Source organism: Oryzias melastigma, linkage group LG14 (assembly GCF_002922805.2).
Source record: "Oryzias melastigma strain HK-1 linkage group LG14, ASM292280v2, whole genome shotgun sequence".
Taxonomy (NCBI): domain Eukaryota; kingdom Metazoa; phylum Chordata; class Actinopteri; order Beloniformes; family Adrianichthyidae; genus Oryzias; species Oryzias melastigma.
Genome location: NC_050525.1, coordinates 9,549,815 through 9,558,820, shown reverse-complemented (window position 1 = coordinate 9,558,820; position 9,006 = coordinate 9,549,815).

Sequence of the window (9,006 nt, the reverse complement as noted above, 5' to 3'; positions counted from 1 at the left end):
AACCCATGCAGGACAAAGCAAGGTGTAGTCAGTACAGGCTGGGGTCAAACTGCAGGGACGAGGCAGGGAGTCAAGGAGGCAGGCAAGAGTCAGTACACAGAGGATCTAACAGGAATAAACGCTCGGAAATGGATGCAGGCCAAACAAGACTTCACAGTGAGCTGTGGTGAGAAACCAGACTAAATACTGTGGTGGTGATGAGCAGATGGAAAACAGCTGAGGATGATCAGAGTCCTGAGTGAAGGTAGATGAGATGGTCAAAACTCAGGTGAGAGTTCCCTCTGGTGGTCGAAGGAGGAGGTAGCAGGTTGAACCATGACACTGATGGACCATGGAGGTTTCCAGGAGAATGGCACATTTCAGATTGTATTGTGCCGGGTGGGGAATTTGGTGGAGGAGGGATGATGGTGTGGGCTTGTTTCTCCGGCCACTCAGTTCCATTGAAAGTAACTTTGAATGCTTCAGGATACCAAAACATTTTGGACAATCCAATGCGTCCAAAATTGTGGGAATAGTTTGGAGCAGGCCTTTCCTCTTCTAGCATGACTGTACACCAGTGCACAAAGCAAGGTCCATAAAGACATGGAGGACAGAGTCCGGTATGGATGAACTTGACTGGCCTGCTCAGAGTCCTGATCTGAACCCGAGAGAACCCTTTCTCGGATGAGATTGAGAGGTAGGCCTTCTCCACCAATCTGACTAATTCACTTTTGGAAAAATGGTCAAAGATTCCTAAAACCATACTCCTTAACCTTGTGGACAGCCTTCCCAGAATAGCTGTAATAGCTGCAAAAAGTGGACCCAAATCACATTGAACTCTATGGGTTAGGAATGGGATGGCACCTCAGTTCATATGTGAGTCAAGGCAGGTGAGTGAATACTCTTGGTAACATAGTGTCTATCGGAATAGAGCTGTGAAAGAAAAAGTCTGGAGCAAGATTTGCACCACTTCAACAGTTAATTGAGACCAAAAGTCTTAATCGGGAGAGGAGGGTGGACTGGGCTGGACTCGCTGGCAGGTGAGTTGGCTTTCTTTTATTTTCAAGACCTGGAGATGAGAGCTGGAAATCAGGACAGGAACTGAGCATGAACAGCAAGGCAGGCTGGGAGTAACGGTGAAGGAACATAAGGATGATCTGGGATTGAGAGGGAATGAGCTGGGTTTTTATCCCACAGGAGTGTTAATGGGAACATGGGCTCCTGGTGAGAAGGAGGAGGGATCAGGGGAGGAGGCAGCTCCAGCTACTGAACTCCTACAGCAAGAGAGAGAGAGACTGGAACAGACCGGGATCCTAACATGTGTTTAAAAATGAAAAGTCCTGACATCTAAGATAATTTTGCCTTATTAAATTATCAATGAACAATCATTTGACCACGATTTATAAGTTAGATTAAATAATAAAATACCTTAATTTATTTGGATAAATATGATGAGTGATGTAAATAGCAAAATCGATTTTTCCTCTGATCAGAAGTAGCTGGACAAATACACACAGAAGTGGTTGTTCAAAAAAACATACTGAAAACAACACTCCAAGCTGACCATCTGCTCCAGAGCACAATAATATTGTATTGTGGAAACATTGCGCACTTCTGTTGTATGTGGGTTATTTTATAACCCCCTTTATGAAACTTATATGCCATCTGAGCAGCATAAAACCTGCTCCCAGACAGCATTCATGAGGACAGGCAAAGAGCTCTTATGACAACAGCAAAACGTACTTTATTGCATGTAAATGACTGTAGTTTATGAGAAAAATGCCCCTCCAGCAACTGCCACCTGAATGTGATGACAGGGTTTGAGACCTTGAGTGATCCTTGGGGCTAATGCTCCACAGCAAACATGGCTGTTCAAACCCAACTAATCTATATTAAACTCAGATGAAAATAGAGTTTTTTTAAATATGTTCTTGCAGCATTTATCTGATGATGGAGGACATATATAAAGAAAATTAGGATTAAACTGCCTTTCTGAGTAGTTTTTTCTTCAAATCGTTGTGAATCAGGAGCAGATGAAAAAAGCTTGTAAGTGTGGTAGGACTTACAAAGGCAAGCCACAAGCTCAATTTTCTGATATATCCGCTTGAAGACGACCAGAACCATACGTTGGGTTGGGGCGGGTGAGGGACTGAAAGCTATTGGAAGAGTGTGAAAACAGATGGATGAAGAGGAATAGGGGAAGAAATACTCCGTGCTAACCATGCCATTCACAACTCAGAGGTGAATTTCTAATGAACTACTACCACTCTGCAGAAACTATGTCCTAGAAAACAACACAGGTTTTTGATTCTGGCTGAAAACTGCATAATCATAGCTAAAAGGCAATAATAATAATTAAAAAAAGAAAAAAGATCACAAGATGATTGGAGTGGGTCTTCAAAGACAAGAACCGATACATTGTCCAGACCCACCCCACCAGGATTCCATCCTGACCCAGTCCCAAGATTGACCAAGATCTGGTGCCAGTTGGTGTGACAATCTATTGGCAAAAGTAAAGGACGCCATCAAGCTGAAGAAAGAGTCCTATTGAGCTTGACTGGCCTAGAGGCCTCTCAAAGCAACTGACTGATATTGGTAGTTCAAGCAGCATACAACACTGCATCCGGTCCGGCTCCGGTACAGATGCCAGAGCGGTCTAGCTAAGGCAGATGCATTACATTGTCGGCTGTGGTCCTGCTGCCGACCTCACGAGACTCCGAACTCACGCAAGTTAACACGATGACCCGCTATTTAGATAGGAAGTACGAGTAAACAAACCCTCATTCCGCCATGATTTTGAATTATAATCACAACAATTATTTTTCTACGTGACTTGTCTATACAATGGATAAGCACAGAACTTTTATTAATACTCTTGTCTTCTATAGGCTTAAATCTAGATATCTGACTGTGTTACTCGTATTATAACAAACAGGAGAGACTGGGGTTGGTTGTCACAATGTCACAATCTTTACAGTGGAAAATAGGCTTTATTTTGAAGAATATACTGGATGCACGTTACACTCGCTTGCATGATTTCCGGTTTAGGTTGATAAAAGCCCCAACTCACAAAAAGTGCTCTGGCGTCCGCCAAAAAATTGAAGCCATTGAAACAGATTTGGAGTGCCAGAGAGGATGGACCGGACTGGATGCAGTGATGGCCTCTTACACTTTTTAAGATACCTAAAGACTCCAGACTGGATGCAATGTGAGCCCATGGACATAATCCTGATAACAGGCATTTAAAATGAGTTTCCTCTGAGAGTTGGCTGGGGAGGGAAGCTTTGTCACTCGGGAAGAGCTTGGAGTGGAGCCACCTCTCCAAATCAAGATGGGCCAGTTGAGGGTGGTTTGGACGTTTCTTTTAGATGCCTCCTTTGAGGAGCCATGCCGGGCATGTCCCACCATGAGGAGGCTCAGGGGGATGATCCAGGAGGTGCTAGAGAGACTTTGTCTTTGGACTGGCCTGGGAGCACCTTGGGGTTCTATGTGCAGGACTGGAGGAAGCTCTGGGCATCTATGATTTGGCTGCTGCTGTAACCTGGTGCCAAATAAGCAGAAGATGTAAAAACAAGAAAATTTTTTTTTTTTTAAAGACTGCGATACTTGATTTCTGTTTCTCATTATCACCAGTTTTGAAAATTGTTAACATTATAAACTTGAAAGACTAGCCTAAGAGGTTCATGGAAACAAAAATAATTAAAGATATTTAAAGAATTCAGCATATCATCAAAGCAGCAAATTAAAAATATGTTTATTTCTTGAGGTCAGAACCCATGTAAATATTTGTTTTTGTTTGTCAAATGAACCTTTTAACTAAATTTTCACTTTTAACATTTATTTTTTTCCCAATTAACTAAGTTCCTTTTTCTTAGTGAAATAGTCATTACTGAATTATTTACAAATGTCTGGTTTTAGTTTCAAGGCTTAAAACTGGTTTCACCCTGACTCTTTTACACCTGAAAAGAATTTACTGTGCAAAGGATTTGAAGCAGATAACTCTTGGTAGCAGGATGTTCCTGACTGTTCAAGGAAGCCAAAAACCCATCAAACTGCACAGAAGAATAATACATTAAATCAAGCAGACTTGGGGCATGCTTTACTCTAGGGATGGAAAATATGGCCAGCGCACGGTTGGAGCCAACAAAATTAATGACCTAAAAAGAAGTTCTCCGTCGTCCTTCCGTAACTTATATATAAAAAAAAAAAACAACACCTTGTTGATGCACCATGGTATTAAAGCAGTCAGTGTTTCTGCAGAGATTAAAGAGAACGATGCCATCGCTTCTGGTCATGGCATAAAACTCACTGACAGCAACACAACAGAGAAAATGATCTCCTGCTGAGATTAAAAACTGTCTGAATAAACATCGGTGAAGAGAAGAGAAATACTGACGCTCACTGGGAAAACGACTACTGTTTTGTAATTTAACAACCAGTTTCAACATTTTCTTTACATTATGAGCCAAATGGCGACGAGCCAAACCAGCCAACTGGAGCCATAAAGGATTTGATTGTTCATTCTTGTAATCTATTCAAATTATTATATTTTTCTTAAATAAGTGATTAAATGTTATTTTGCAATACTCCCAGTATCTCATAGCCTTTTTGTATTTACATGTGTTATTACGTTTTGTGTTAATAAGATTTGAATAACATTTTCTAAGGAAGCTTTTTTTGTTTTTAGTATTTTGCAAACAAGTTCAATCTACTATTGTTTTACTTTGATCATATACAAAAAAAATTAAAATGAATACCTACACTGCAAAAGAAGTAGCCTAAAAAATAAGAAAAGAAACTTAATTATAGGAAGAAAATCATTAAAAAGTAGTAAAATTATCTGTTCATGCACTAAATCTTGTAATCGGGGTGCTCGTAATAATATTTTTGGCCTGGTCTTTAAAATGAGAGTTGTCATACAGTATGAGGAACATATATGTTTTCTTTGCTCACATCACAATGGGAACAGAATAAGTAGATAATTCAGTGTGTACTTTAAATTAAGATCATGCCTAATTTTTAAAAAGCTATATTTTTAATTAACCATAGGTTAAATGTTTACTCTAAATTGTCCCTAGTTGTGAATATTAGTCTGTGTGTGATTGTGGCCCTGTGACAGACTGACAGACTGGCGACCTGTCCAGGGTTTTCCCTGCCTTTGCCCACGAGTGGGTTTAAATGGGCAAAATGGGTTTAGAAAAAAAGAAAGAAAACTCTATTTTTAATTAGATTTATTTATTTTTTATTATTCCCAACTGTGGCCGTGACAGTTTGACATTAGGATCCTTGGAGTTATTTTTTGTAGACCACTTGAGTTGTCTTTTGTAATCCATACATTCTAGAGGGGTGTAACATGTAATCTACTCATTAATGAATCCAGTTCCATTCCAACATTTCAACTAGATTGGTCTGTCTGAGGCAAGTTGTTAATCGAATCGATCTATACCAATAAAAAATTATTCCAAAAATGAAATAAATCATAAATTGATATGGAAAAATGCAATTAGGATGGACCAAATGTGTGTATGGGCCAACTAACGTAATGACAACTGATCAACCATCATTCCAGTCCAATGTGTGGAAACACTTCGAATTTAGAAAATACACAGTAATACAGTGTAGTACAATGTTCTAATAGTGTTCTGTTTGTATTATTTTTATGTGGAAAAAACAAACTTTATGAAACTAAAAGATGAACGGATTTGACATTAATTCTCGTTTACTTGTTTGTACACATATTTAACTTATTATCTTGCAAGAAATACAAGGTATCTGGAAAACTTCACATGCACTGTTCAGTAACAAGTACATGTCTGTGGTTGAATTTTTGGCTAAAAGTGTCCTGGATTTATTTTAGATCAGTGAATCAGAATGTTCAAAATGAACAAATATTGACTATGAATCGAATTGTTGCTAAAATGAATCGTTACATCCCTAATATATTCTGTTTTAAAGCTAACCCAGAGGCTCCTTTGTGTATTTTTCCTTTTTTGGCCTCCCCTTCCTTTAAAAAAAATAAATAAATTGAGGGATTTGGGGTTGCAATCCTTACACTTTAATGATGTCCACCGTGCTTTCTCCTTATTATGGGTGAAGCCAGGTTGTTGTAACCAGGCTGTACATGTCAGTAGTGCTCTGACCTGGCAACCCCCTCCCACCCCACACACACACCCACACACACACTTTAACAGCTCAAACAGCTTGTTCAGTCGGGCTTTGGCTTGTTGATAAAGAAGTCAGAGAGCCGCTCCTTCTTGCAAGTCCTTTGAAATTTTCTGTAGAAAACTATGGGCCATTATCTGACACTGGACTCTGATTATTCATTACAAGTTGAAAGCACCTGTAGTGAATAATTCTAAGTGTTTCAGAGGAATAAAAGCTGTGTTTTTACTCTCCGCTTTAATGAGGGAGGGGGTGTACATTGTCAGAAACGGCTCATTCTGACCTGCTTGCATGATGCAAGATCTTGCAACACTTAATCTTCAAAAAACTTCAACTTCATCTTTATTCATAAGACTGTAGTCCTTTACTGAACAAAATGAAAGGAGAGTTGCTACAAATAAAAACTTAACTGTTTATATTTATATTTTAAAATGTGCAACAGCCAATGAATAGTTGTAATATAAATTTAATTTAAATGTAAAAAATATGTTTTTTTTTTCAAAGCAAAAACAACAAAAAAGGAGTACATTTTACTTAAGTACCAGTCAAATTTTCAGCAAGATTTAAAGCAAATGTGAAGGTAAACAGTGATGCTTGTTGTCATAGTGATGACGGGAGACTGTCATCAACCTTATGGGAAAAAAGATAAACTATTGTTATTTATTTAAAAGCATAAATTTGAGATTAAAATTTTAGTTTTATAAATAAAAGGCTTAATAGGAATACAATTGGTCATCAAAGCATTATTTATTTCCCATAAACACTTTTAAAATACAATTTAATATAAATTATTTTAATGTCTCTCTCTGCTTGCAATGAAAAACCTGCTCATCGGTCACCAACTTGATGTTGACAAAATAGTCCATTGCTATACTGGAAAAGGACAAAACATTTCCACACGAGCAGTCTTATGTAATTCCAGTGATTTGTTGTTAATATTTTCTTTTTTATGGCCGAGTTATAATAATACCCATGGAAATTATTTTAGAATTTTTTTTAAGTGTCCATTTCGGAGCCCTAAAAGTGTTGGAGGCCTCGGGCAATCGCCTACCTTTGGTAAATGTACCCAGGCTGGCCCTGGGCTGCATGGCGCCCTAGGCAAAAGGGGATCTTCGTTGTTAAAGGTTTAAAGTTAGGGTGAAAAAAGTAGATCAAAAGTTAAATATGTCTTTTCGACCAAAACAAGAGTATTTTTTGAATCAACTGTCTGGGGGTGGGGCGTGGTGAATGCACAGGTAAAAAATGATGACTACGTAAAATTTTTGAGTTATTTTATTTGTGTTTTTTAATTACTTTATTCATCAAATGAGTTGTATGTCAAAGTTTTTTTTTTTAATAATTAAAAAAAAAAAAACAAATAAATAAGAATTGTGATTTGGCGCCCCCTCCAGCAGAAGGCGCACTTGGCAGCCGCCTAGGTCGCATATGCTCAGGGCCGGCCCTGAATCTACCCCTATTTTATTATGTTTTTATGAAGAAGATTTTTTATTATTATTATTTAAAACTTCTCTCTAGTATCTGTTGCAATGAGGACATTTTCTAAAAACAAAGAACGCTGTTGTTGATGTGCTAAAATACTCAAGAGTTTTGTATTGAATCCCGTTCGCTTCTATTGAACTTTGAGCCAATTTATCCTTAAAAAATATCAAATATGGAAGAACATGGTAAAGCTAAGCTCACAGATGTTGAATCCCTGGGCAGGATAGTCAAGAAAACATGTTTCAACCATGTAATGACAAGAAAAATAACCTATAATCCTATAATCCTATAACTTTTACAAATGAGAGTTAGTTTTGAGTGCAATTTTTTGCAAGAGCTGCTATGGATAAAAACGTGTTCTGTTTGACAGTTTGACTCAGAACATGTCTCCTGGAGGGGAGCGGTCCACAATGTTCATGTCCGGGTGAGTTGAGTCTGTGATTTTTGTTCTTTTTTTCCCTGCCCACACATGTCCATGTGGCATGAAAGTCATGGATTGTTCTTTTGTCCTGTTGTCAGCTGCAGTCTGTTCTTTAGTTGTTTGCTGACAACTTTGTTACTTACAAAGGAATGCTCCTCATACTCTAAAATGAAGAAATAAAGCAGTATGCGCTTGCAAGTTATTACAATTTACCAATAAAAACCTGAAGAAGATGTTGACAAAAAGCTGAAAAGTCTCACTAATTTAGCTGATTTATATAAAATAGACAATAAGGAAGTCAGAGTCCGTATGGTTTTCACCTGTCCACAAATGTCCCACACATCCCAGCACACAGGGACCACTTTGCTCCACACAGATCTGAGGAGGATCATGAGGAGCCTTCAGGGTGTCTCTCTGGGAGTTTTTATGGGATCCGATTGATAGTCTGTGAGGTTTGATTGGTCAGCTTGCTAGTCCTCCACCAGGCATCTTACGTTACCTAAAAAAAAAAACCACATGCTCATGACAAACATCTTTCCATCCATCTTCTGAGCCCGCTGAATCCCTATCGGGGCCACAAGGAGAAACAGGAAAACAAAGAAAAAAAAAAAAGATCAAATCAACAAACCACCAAGCAAACAGCGTTCAACAAAAGTCAAAGCCTTTTTTTGGCTTTACACATCTGAAAAGTGTGACATTACCTTAAGATTTCCCATTTTGAGTTCAAATACAAGTGCAGAGGCTAAAAGTCATCGAAGTTTAGACAAGTTTTTAACCTCTTAAGACCCGAGCTAATCGTCTACACACGTAATCACAGGACACCACTTAGATATTGTATAAGTAACTTCCGGCTTTGCTACAGTGCGGACGCACACTACTTTGCTCCCCCTTCTGCTTTTAATTTTCGCTGATTATTTTCCTTTCTTCTTTTTTAATCACACCAGCAATAGCTTTTGAATACTTTT